This window comes from Capsicum annuum, chromosome 7, assembly GCF_002878395.1.
Source record: "Capsicum annuum cultivar UCD-10X-F1 chromosome 7, UCD10Xv1.1, whole genome shotgun sequence".
In the NCBI taxonomy this organism is placed as follows: Eukaryota; Viridiplantae; Streptophyta; class Magnoliopsida; order Solanales; family Solanaceae; genus Capsicum; species Capsicum annuum.
In genome coordinates, this window is record NC_061117.1 from 76,639,119 (window position 1) to 76,651,282 (window position 12,164).

Below are 12,164 nucleotides of genomic sequence, written 5' to 3' on the forward strand. Positions count from 1 at the left end.
CCTTGACCTCCACAGACACGTTATTGTACGGGCATCTACATTGATTACCTGCAGAAATTTATTTATGTTATGAAATAGAGATAATCCAACAAAACCCCGCGAACTTGTTTTCCAACTTACTTTAACACTTAAATTAATGTTTTATTTATTTATCCCCTTAATATCTTTGGAGTGAATTAATTTCACCCCTTAATATATAATACCACTCTCATGAGGGAGAGTGCATCACACTCGCTGACATGTCAGCGCCACATCGGAGCCACGTAAATAAAGTATTTTTAAAATATTTTTTTTATATATATATAAGTAAAATATATATAAATATATATATATATATATATATATATATATAAATATTATATATATAAATAAATATTATATGTATATATATATATATTTAAATATATATAAAATATTTTAAATTTTAAAAATAACCCCACTCCCCATTTTCTATCTTCTTCATAACCCCCCATCCCCTCCCCTCCCCCCTCTCTCCCGTCCTGCACACACCCCGTCCACCCCCACACTGCCATACCTGCACACACCTTCATCCACCTCCGTCCACCCCCACAGCCATACCTGCACACACACGCCATATTTTTCAACGAATTTTTGCCGGAACTCCATTACCATCATAAAAAAAATACCATAAAATAGTGATAAAAAAACTCAACCACCTGGTAAATTCGATTAAATCAACACCAAATTCTCTAAAATCAATAACCAAACATTCAAATTATGTCAATTTTTTAATTTTCAAATTCAATTTCATTTCTTTTTTTTATTGAGGATGAAGGAGGAGAAATTGAAGGTAGGGGTGTGATTTGATAATTGGAGAAGTAATTGGGGTTAGATTTTGAAGGGGGGGATAGTGATGATGGCTGGTGGGTTTGAGAGGAGATTAGGATGGAGTGGGATGGGGTTGGGGGGGAGGGGGAGAGGGAGAAGGATATATATATATATATTGGCATTTTAAAAGTAAAAAAATAAAAATTCACCTGTTTTCTATTTTTTTTTAAAATGTCACGTCAGAATTAGGGTTGGAATTAATTCACTTTAAAGATGTTAAGGGGGTAAATAATTATTCGTAAAGTTTAAGTGCTAAATTAAGTTTTCAGGAGAAAAGTCATCGTTTACACCCTAAACTATATTCAAAAAATCTAACACACTCAAACTAATATGTCGACCTATTACACCCCTTACCTTATTTAAAGTGAAAATAATACCCCCTTATTAATTAAGTTTCTCTTTAATAATGTGTGTTTTCAATTAAAAAATGATTAATCTTGATAAATTTTTCTTCTTATTTATTCAATATTGTGGGTTCTACCTTTTAAAAAACTTCTCCATTTTCCTACTGAGGAACCATGTAAACTCACTATAGAAGCAACATTCTAATCCAATCATTAAAATTTTTTAAGAGGTATTTTAAGAAAGAAATTTAAAAAAAATGATAAATATGTTGACTTTCATGAAAATTTCATGATTTTTTTTAAGAAGTCCATGATTTTTTTTTTCTCAAATTCACCAGAAAATTCAGTTGGAGAAGACCACCAAAAAAAATCAATCAGAAGAGCAATAACTTACGAAAAAATTAGCAAAGAAGACAGTTACTTTTTCTTTGTCTGCTGTATCTCCACTGGAGCACCACCCACCGTCACCATAATTTCATTTAAGTCCCAGCTAATCAATAGCATACTTAAACTTTGATACACAATAAGGATACCAATAAAATGCTTGATTTTAATCTTTAATTATCAAGATTTTCGATGAATTTTAGCAATTTTACAGATCTAAAAAATTTTATTTGCTTCATCAACAACAATGGTGTTACCATTGCTTATAGCTTTTATACTCTTTTGACGTCTTGCAGCAGGAGAAAAAAAAGAAGGGTAGCTTTGAGTATACCAGAATTGGTGATGCTGCTGTCATTGCTATTAATAGTAAAAATTTTGATTGAAGAATTCAAAACTCAGTTCAATTTCTTATTTTTGTTCAATTTACAGATAGAGTAAAGGCACTATGTTGACCATTTTGATTTTTTTTGTTGTTGAAGGAGTTTTAAACAAGAATAGATTTGTCTCTAATTCATAATTTGGGTCTGTGCATGTTCAAATTTTTTCTTCAATTTATCAAAAATGGAAAAAAAGAGGAAGATGTGCTATGGTGAAAGTGGAAGAGATGAGGAATAAAGACAAATTCTTTAATTGTTTTTAAAAAATACAATATTAAGGGGAAAAGGTTAAAAAACGAAATAAAAAAATGATCTTATACATGTGTTAAGCGCGTGTACATCACATTCCATATAAAATCCTATTTTGTCTTAGAAGGGAGGTATTAGTTTCACTTTAAACATGATTAGGGGTGTAGTAGGTCGTCATATTAGTTTGAGTGTGTCTTAGATTTTTTAAATATAGTTTAAGGTGTAAATGATGACTTTTCCCAAATATAAAGTTAGAACAAGAATAGGAAGAGAAGGGAGGACTTTTTTTATTTTTCTTGAGGATTTCTTGGGGGTTTTTAATTTTTTCATAAATAGACGTTCACTATACATGGTAATATATTTATAACACTCTTCCTTGAATGTCTACTTAATAGATAATGTCTTCATTAAAATCTTACTAGAAAAATTCAATAAAAAAAATCTAGTGAAAAAAAAAGAGTACACATCTCTAATAATACGCATTTCGAGTGTCTTATTAAAAACTTTATAAGGAAAACCTACTGGGACAAAATCTTGAAAGAAAAAGAGAGTACAATGCATATTTGCTCCCCAAATGAGAACATCAATTCCGAATCTTGAATCTTCACATTTCAATCTTCGTATCATCTTCTCAAAAGTTGTAATTGATAGAGATTTTGTGAATAAATTAGTCATATGATTACTCGAACAAATTTTTTGCACGTTGATATCACCATTTTTTGAAGTTCATGTATGTAGAAAAGTTTTGGCGAAATATACTTCGTTTTATCTCCTTTTATAAATTCTTTCTTGAGTTGTGTTATGCATGTTGTATTATCTAAATGCAAAATAATGGGTACTTTGTCACATTCAAATCACATTTTTCTCAAATTAGATGCATCATTGACCTCAGCCACATACATTCTCAATTTGCTTTATGAATAACTATCATCTTAGCATAACATGAATATCATATATACATGGTATGATAGTGATCCTTCACGACAATATGTAATATGTCTGTATCGAACCATTATGTCGATCATATAAATATCATGTGTATTTAAAAACTTGACAATATGTGTTAGCATAAACACATTAATACAAGAACTTTCAATTGCAATATGCAAATGATCTACTTCACTATTTCCATGTAGAAGTAAAATTATATCATGCTTCTAGTTGCAGCAAGATGTGTAAATGCATTAATTGCAAAAACATGATACTTTTGGATCCAATCTAATTTTGCATGCTTCTCATTTCAATTTCTTTAGGTAGATAATCAACCGCTTTTGAAAACTCTCCAAAAGTTTCAATGATTTTCAAGTTATAAATTTATGCAATAAAAGGATTATAAAATAAGTTTCTCACAAACTTTTATATGCTTCAAACATTTTGAATCCTCAAAAAAAGTTTTTGTATAAATTTTGTTAATTGACAATATTCAACATTTTATATGTGACCTCTTTAAGTGTCTGGACTGCAAATCAAATAAGTTTTACGCTTACCGAAATACATCCTTCACGTCACTTGATAAATATTTCTATGTCAGATGCTTATAAACGTATAATTCAAATCCTTGTAATATTTACAATATTGTATCAATATTGTATCAAAGATATTATCGATGATATATCATTTTGTATCGATTCACGATGTGACATAACATTTTAAGATCTCATCACTTTATTATTTTCAGGTGTCTTAACCTCTCATACGATTTCATAAAGTGTTATGTTTAAGAGCACATTGTCTCCTTATTATGATCATTTGCTCCTTTTTCTTTTTCAGGAATCTATTAGAACTGATTGATCTATCATGATTCATACATGTAGTAGAAATTTTCCTTTAGGGATATCTAATTGGAGCACTTACAGCTAAACATAATATCAATCTTTGGGTCAGCAAATGCTCCTAGTAGTTGGACTTGAATTATCCTTTGAATGAGGATCATATTGATGATAATTCACAATATATTTCTTAGTTGTTCATTATCTCCCCCTCATATTAGGAAATCTAACATACATCTCAATTTACTTTAGAGAATCCATCTTTGTGCATCATTGTATATCCATCAATTATACACTGCACATCAAAATTATTAAATGAAATAATTAGTTCTTGACCTTGAACCAATTGAGAGAGAGGAATTGACCATAATTTTTGGTCTAATGCAAATAAGTGTTATTGTATGCAACATATCATACTTTGGACCAACACATGAAGCTTTGTTCCCATAACCAATGGTTTAACTACTTATCGGAGGCATTCAACGCCAAATCAACATTATCAAGATAAATTATCTTGATTACACAATCTAAAAATTATGCTCTTAACTCAATTTTATTGAGTAAGCAATTTTATAAATGTCAAACTGCAGGATAACAATAAATATATATGTGATTATCTTACTGATGCATCTTTTAACATATCACATGATAGGCGAACCGGTCCTTATTCACCTTTAATACTTTCAAGAATTTAGGAGATTCAATCCCAACATTCGTTGGTCTAAACAACTTATCATGAGAACAAGTAACATTAAAAGTTCATGAAGAATGTTTGAATTCTTTAATATATATGTAATATTTAATATGCACATCTTTGGAATATCACAGTCATTTATGTCAACTTATAAACTTTTATTTATAATGTATACTCCAAATTTATTATGACATGTGTTTTTTTACTTTAGTAAGCTTCTTGTTTACTATGACATGAATTTTGTATCAATATACAATAAACTCTTAGTTAATCATGGCATGTGATTTCATCATGCTCGAGTAACTTTTTATATTCGTGTTTCTTACTGTAGTAACTTGGAGATATTCAATCTTTCATTATTCTACCTTTTCTAGAGGTGGATTATGATATCTTCACAATCAAAAACACATTCGAATTCATAAGCTTTACTAATACAACCTGATTCACTCCATGGTATGAATCTATATTTATAACAATCAAACTTCTCATTCTCCATAAATGGAATATAATCATGCCTTAAGTATATTTTTCACTTCGTATGTTTATAGATGTAAGCAATCACAATCATGTGCATGTTTGTATTGATAAGATTTGCTAAATATTATCATTTTTAATGATTATTATCATATTGTCCATTCACATGTATATTCGTAGGTTCAATCACTTGTCTTTTTCAGACATATTATGCACTGCTACCACATTCACTTAGAGAATGAAGCATATTCAATGGGACATGTCGCACGATTTTCAATCAGATACATATTATTTTTCCTTAGCCATCATTATATCATCAATATGGTACACTGAAATTCAAACTCAATGTTGTATTCATATAAAGGGATCTTCGGCTATAAATCGATGAAATTTGAACTCAATGTCTTATCATTATGATGTATCGTGACTCTACCCCAATTCTTACCCTTTTAGTGAGATGAGACTTAAATTCATCATCATACCTTTTAACAATGTCATTCTTCAAGAATAAATTTGAGGCATAAATAATTTCGAACCAATTAGGTTCCCTCAGATCCAAAAAAATCCAATAGAATTATATCAATTTAATAGCAAACTCGTGATGTCCAATATATTTAAGCTCATAAAAATGAGTAGGACAAAATAACAAAGAATTAGTGAAATAAACCCCAAAAATATAAATTATAATATTTCACATAGCACATAATTAATGGGATCTGCTAAGTTATTACAAGTAATGATAAAAATATTAAATTAAAAACAAGTAAAAGGATATCCTTACCACTGTGAAGAGAGATTATAAATAAATTACTCACAATAGAAAGATAGAAGATCAAAGATGGTTAGAGACTCGTACTGATAACGTATTATGAAATATAAAGTGAGAACAAGATGAATAGAAAGAGAAGAAAGAACTTCTTTATTTCAGTTGAGCAATTTTTGAGTGGCTTTTAACTTTTTTCATAAATAGACATTCACTATATATGATAATACATTTATAACAATTTATTTTAATTTTTTAATGTAAAATTGTTTACCTAAAATTTTATTTTTATAATATTAATATTTCCATCGTATCAATTTATTTATCTTTCCTTTTTAGTTGATTTAAAAAAATTGTTCCTTTCTCCAATTCTTTAATTTCAATTTTCATATGATATGTTTAAGACAATAAGACAAAAAAATATTTAAGCATATTTTACATATTTTTAATTTAATATCATAACATTTCAAGTCTTCATTATTTTCTTAAATTTCGTATCAAGTTAAAAGTAGACTGATAAATTAAAATCAATGTAGTATAATTTTAGAGAAAACGGTCAAATGTCCCTAGAACTATAGACAAATTCTCAACTACACACTTTATCTTTATGGGATCCTATTAACCCATGAGTCATTTAAAACTAGAACTATTACCACCCTAAAATAGGACAACCAATCTTTTGGGATGTGATGTGATGCACACCTCACTACTTACCACATATTTTTTTTTTGTTCTTTTCTTTTCCTCTTTTCTTTAATCTATTTCACAATTTCTATTTTTCTCCCTTTCTTTTCAAACTTTATTATAGCTACTGCTATGCAAACAAATTCTCGAATATGTTGAAGTGGAAAGCAATGGATAATATTGAATTTAAAATTTTCGACGACCTTGAAGTCGAAAATAATAAATAATATCAAATTTGAAATTTGCGACGATCTTGAAGTAAAAAATAATGTACAATACCAATTTAAAATTTCCGACGATTTTGAAGTCGAAAATAATGAACAATATCGAATTTGAAATTTTTGATGACCTTGAAGCCGACAACAATGGACAATATCGATTTTAAATTTTCGACGATCTTGAAGTCGAAAACAATGGATAATACTCATTTTGAAATTTTCAACGACCTTGAAGTCAAACAATGGTGCTCTGCGCCTCTTTTATCCCAGAAAACAAAAGAGTTAGCGTAATAACTTTGTTTTTAGTAATTTCAAATTTCCAATCTAAAATCAAATAATAAATTTTTTATTTTTTTCAAAACTAACAGGTTAAGCAATCTATCATTAAAATTACAATAGAAGAATCATAATCTTCACTTCATATTAAGGTATTACAACATATTCATTTGCCATAAATTTGGAGCGGATTCTCTTGAGAGGAGGAGATTTAAGATAACAATGAAGGAGTTATTGTTCTTTGAGGGATAATTAGATTTTTCGTAAAAAGAAAATGAAAATAAAGGAGCTATACATATTAATTAACTTAATCTCTTTTTTAATTTTACTTCGCATGCTTCTAAGAGATTGAACCCACTCACCTTGTGTAACGACCCGAAATCTCCTTTCGGGATGTCACGCGGTGCTTAAGGCTACAAGTAGCTCCAAGCCAACCCTTTGAGCCTGTCACTACATAAAATAACTCATTTCGAGAAGAAATAAACAAAACACTGGCACTGTCGTATCAAATGATAGAAAATACGAAGAAAATACTTGGTCCAAACTACCACAATACTAGAAATCTCAACATACTAATAATCTGATAACTAGTCTGACAAAGTCTCTACTACTCAAATCAACTAGAGAGTCATTGGGACAAGTCCCCAACTAACTCAAACTGAACTGAAAGCAATAATATGTCTACGAAAACACTGAAATATCTGAAGATAGGTCCTCGAACCATGAGGACTCACCACTGTAGAGATGTAGACAAAGGTACTCGAAAATCACTGATGAGGCTAGGACTGAGCACCTGAACCTACATTATAAGACAATGTAGCACATAGACGTATATGTGGATCAGCACATGGGAATGTACTGAGTATATAGGGGTGTATGCTTTTACAAAAAACAATATCCATTCTCTTTAATCAAATCATGCATGCAAATATGAATGACTCACATAGATTGAATACGTCTACAATATAAAGCTCATAAACCATGTAGAATGAAGCAACACAAATCTCGTGAGTCATTATATGTAACACTCCAAAAAATGGATCCTGGAGCGTCACACGGTGCTTGAGGCTACGAGTAGCCCCAAGCTAACCCTTTGAGCCATTTTTACTCAGTTCAACACAAATCAATAGGGTTTCCATAAATAACCCTCAAATATCAACAGAGTAATCATCATCCAAGAATAAAAGAATTTTAAAAAAATAACAAAATATGACTTATTCGTCAACTCCCAACATCTATACTAGCTCTAAGAAAATAAATAAAACCAGCGAGCCATTGAGACATGCCCCAACTGACTCATACTCAGTTATCAAATATAAATAATTCTGTGAAACCAATATCAGACATCACATCCTCGGAACATGAGGACTCACCACAACAGAGGATGTAGAACAGCGTGCCCGAAGAATCACTGTCGAACCTGGAACTGAGCACCTGAACCTACATTTCGAGAAAATGCAGCCCACATTCGAAGATGTGGGCCAGTACCATGGAAAGGAACCGAGTATATGGGGATGTATGCAGTTGTATAAACATCATCATCATGAATATTTATAAGAAATATGCAGGATGTATGAAAGACTCACATAGCCCGAAGAAAATTATCATAATCATGAGAGGATGAAATAAGTACAATAACATATGTGAGTCATCATATAATTTGTCAATCACTTTTAGTTCATCAAGAATATCAATTCTCATAATGTAAATATCATTTGAATCTTTCGAAAGAATAACTTTCACAATTCCACTTTCAAATCACTTCACCATTCACCATAGACACAAGGAAACACACACATACTGGGAGATCCTATAACCGACATAAACCATGTGAGCTACATGGAGTCCAACATACAACCCACGTTGGGGAGAGCCGTCCTATCCTTGCCATCGGAGTAGGACTATCGATATCAAATCCACACAAACTAGTGATCACTATATAAATCAGCCTCAGGCTCACTCCTACAGGGGCACGTAGTTTTAGGGAAGTAAGGTCGCTTTATACCTCCCACTCGGTGCTAAAGATTTCTCCCAGACTTAGCTCAGATCATTTCAAAGACAATCCATAATAAGATAATTTCAGTAATATATAAATATACATCGAGAGACATCATGCTTTCCATCTATCAAAATCAACCACGTTGTGGATTTCTTTCACACTCGAGTTCAAAACAACTCCATTAAGACCAAAAGGTCAAATCATTTAAAATATCTCAAATATTCAACATCAACGTGCTTATAATACACGCTTTCTAAAAAAAACACAATTTTCAATAGAGATTCACAACCCAAATATCAAAATCATGATAAATATCGTTCAAGATTCATGCTTTACATCTCCACACATGTAAATTCATCTTTCAAAATCATAAACATCAAGATTTCATAATAATCATCATAAGATATGGGTTCATGCTTCAAATTCGTAAAAATCAAATAGAAATCATGCCTTTGTAAAGAAAATTACTTTTGGGCACAAGAACGAAAGAGAGTTCTTGTTGAAAAACCCCATATACCTTGAATGATAAACTTTAGATCGATACTCGTTTTTGAGATGTTAATTGTGCCTTTGAATGATGGTTCTTGGAGTTCTTGAACTAGGAACTTGGAATCTTTAATAAATTTGTAGAATTAATGGTGAACTTTGGAGGTTCTTGAAGTTGGATGTAGGAGCTTAGGATTTTTTTTTTGAGGGAATTTGATGAAATATAACATATAATGCTTCTAATAGGCTTTAATATAGGGTTTGGATAGATTTTGGGTGAGGAGGAATGACCAAAATGCCCCTAAAAATGAAATAATTCTCGAATCTGTCCTTTGCTGGACTGTTTTGATAGTCTGAAGTAGATCAACCATATCGTTTTACTCTGCTATCCAAATTGGATAAAACCAATTTCATTAGAAAGAGGACTCTCATATATTTTCGTTGATATATAGTATCTTACCCAGATCATTGTGTACGAGGAGTTATGATCGTTTGAAGTTGACCCAAAAATTCGCTTTTGATAGGCTGAAGTAGATCGACCATAACTTTTTGCTCCGGTAGACAAATTAGATGAAACCAATTTCATTGGAAAGAGGACTCGCAGAGTTTTCTATTGATATATAGTAGATCACCCAGATCATTATGTACAAGGAGTTATGATTGTTTAAAATTGGAGCAAAAATACGTCAGGCCTCAGTACTTTTTCCTGTACGTTTACTGTTCAGTACTATTCACAGTTCGATCGAAATGTTCATAACTCGTCGCTCGGGTGTCCATTTTGGATGATACATATATCGTTGGAAAGCTTATTCGATACTCTACGCAATGGTAGGTCATAATCTAAGACATTCCACACGAAAAATTTATATTTCATTCTAGAAGATAGAACCCAACACGTTTAACCACAAAATTTCAACGAAAAATTTCCCTGGGTATTACATCATCCCCCCCTTGGAAACATTCATCCTCGAATGAAGCTAGACATGCCAAGATTAGATAGGGAATAGAGCATACAGCTGAAACCATTCGTTAGACTCATCACCACATTGTTTCTCACTCCGAATGCAATATAGAATGCATAAATTCAAAAAACTATAGCTGAACACATAATAAATGACAGCTGAACTACTGTAACTTTTATCAAAAGTGCATGATTTAGGAAAGAATGGTATCTTCGGTTTGAACGGAGTTCACAGAAAATAGGTGCAGGTACTTGGATCACATATCCGCCCCAGCTTCCCAAGTTGCACCCTCAACAGATTGGTTTCGCCACAACACCTTGACCAAGGGAACTTCTTTGTTCCTTAGTCTTCGAACACTGAAATCAAGAATCTCAACAGAAATCTCATCAAAAGAAAGATTTTCTTAAATTTCAGCACTCACAGAGGAATCCACTACCACAGCATCGCTAATATGCTTTCTAAGCATGGAGACATAGAATATTGGATGAACAGAGGACAACTCGAAAGGTAAATTGACCTCATAAGCTACCTTACCAACACGGCTAAGAATTTTGTAAGGACCAACATAACGGGGACTAAGCTTCCCCTTATTTCCGAATCTCTTCACCCCCCTCATGGGTGAAATTTTTAGATACACTAGGTCACCAACTTCAAACTAAACGTCTCTTCTTCTAACATCCGCATATGACTTTTGATGACTCTACGCAGTTTTCAACCTTTCCCTAATCAAATTAACTTTTTCAATAGCCTCAAATACCTAACCAGGACCACTCACAGCCACTTCACCCACCTCGAACCAACCTATGGGTGATCTACACTTCCTCCCATATAAGGCTTCAAACGGAGCTATGCCTATACTATAGTGGAAACTGTTGTTGTAAGAAAACTCTATCAACGGTAAGTGATCATCCCAACTTCCCTTAAAGTCAAGTGCACAAGCTCTCAACATATTCTCTAAGGTCTGGATGGTCCGCTCAGCCTGACCATCGGTCTACGGATGAAAAGCAAAACTCAAAAGAACTTGGGTACTAAGATCCTTCTGAAAAGCTTTTCAAAATTACGAAGTGAACTGAGTACCCCTATCTGAAATGATAGACAAGGGAACTCTATGCAGTCTGACTAGCTCTCGGATATACAATCTAGCGTAATCCTCATTAGTATATGAAGTATGAACAGGAAAGAAATGAGCAGACTTAGTCAACCTATCAACCACAACCCAAATGGAATCATGATGGTGTCGGGAAGGAGGTAAGCTAATCACGAAGTCCATATTTATCTCTTTCCATTTCCAGGTGGGAATAATAAACTCTTGCATCATACCACCAGGTCTTTGATGTTCAACCTTAACCTGTTGGCATGTTGCACACTTAGCTACAAACGCTGCTATATCTTTCTTCATCCCGCTCCACCAATAGATTTCCCGCAAGTCTCGGTATATCTTGGTGGCACCAGGATGAATAGAATATCGTGCCCCGTGTGCTTCATCCATAATCCTCTGTCTCTGATCATCAATATTCAGGACACACAATCTACCCTGCAATCTCAACACACCATCTCCCCCTTGGGAGAAAACCTCTACTTTTTGGTCCTTGACTGACTCCTTCAGTCTGACCAAACTAGTATCTAAGTATTGCTT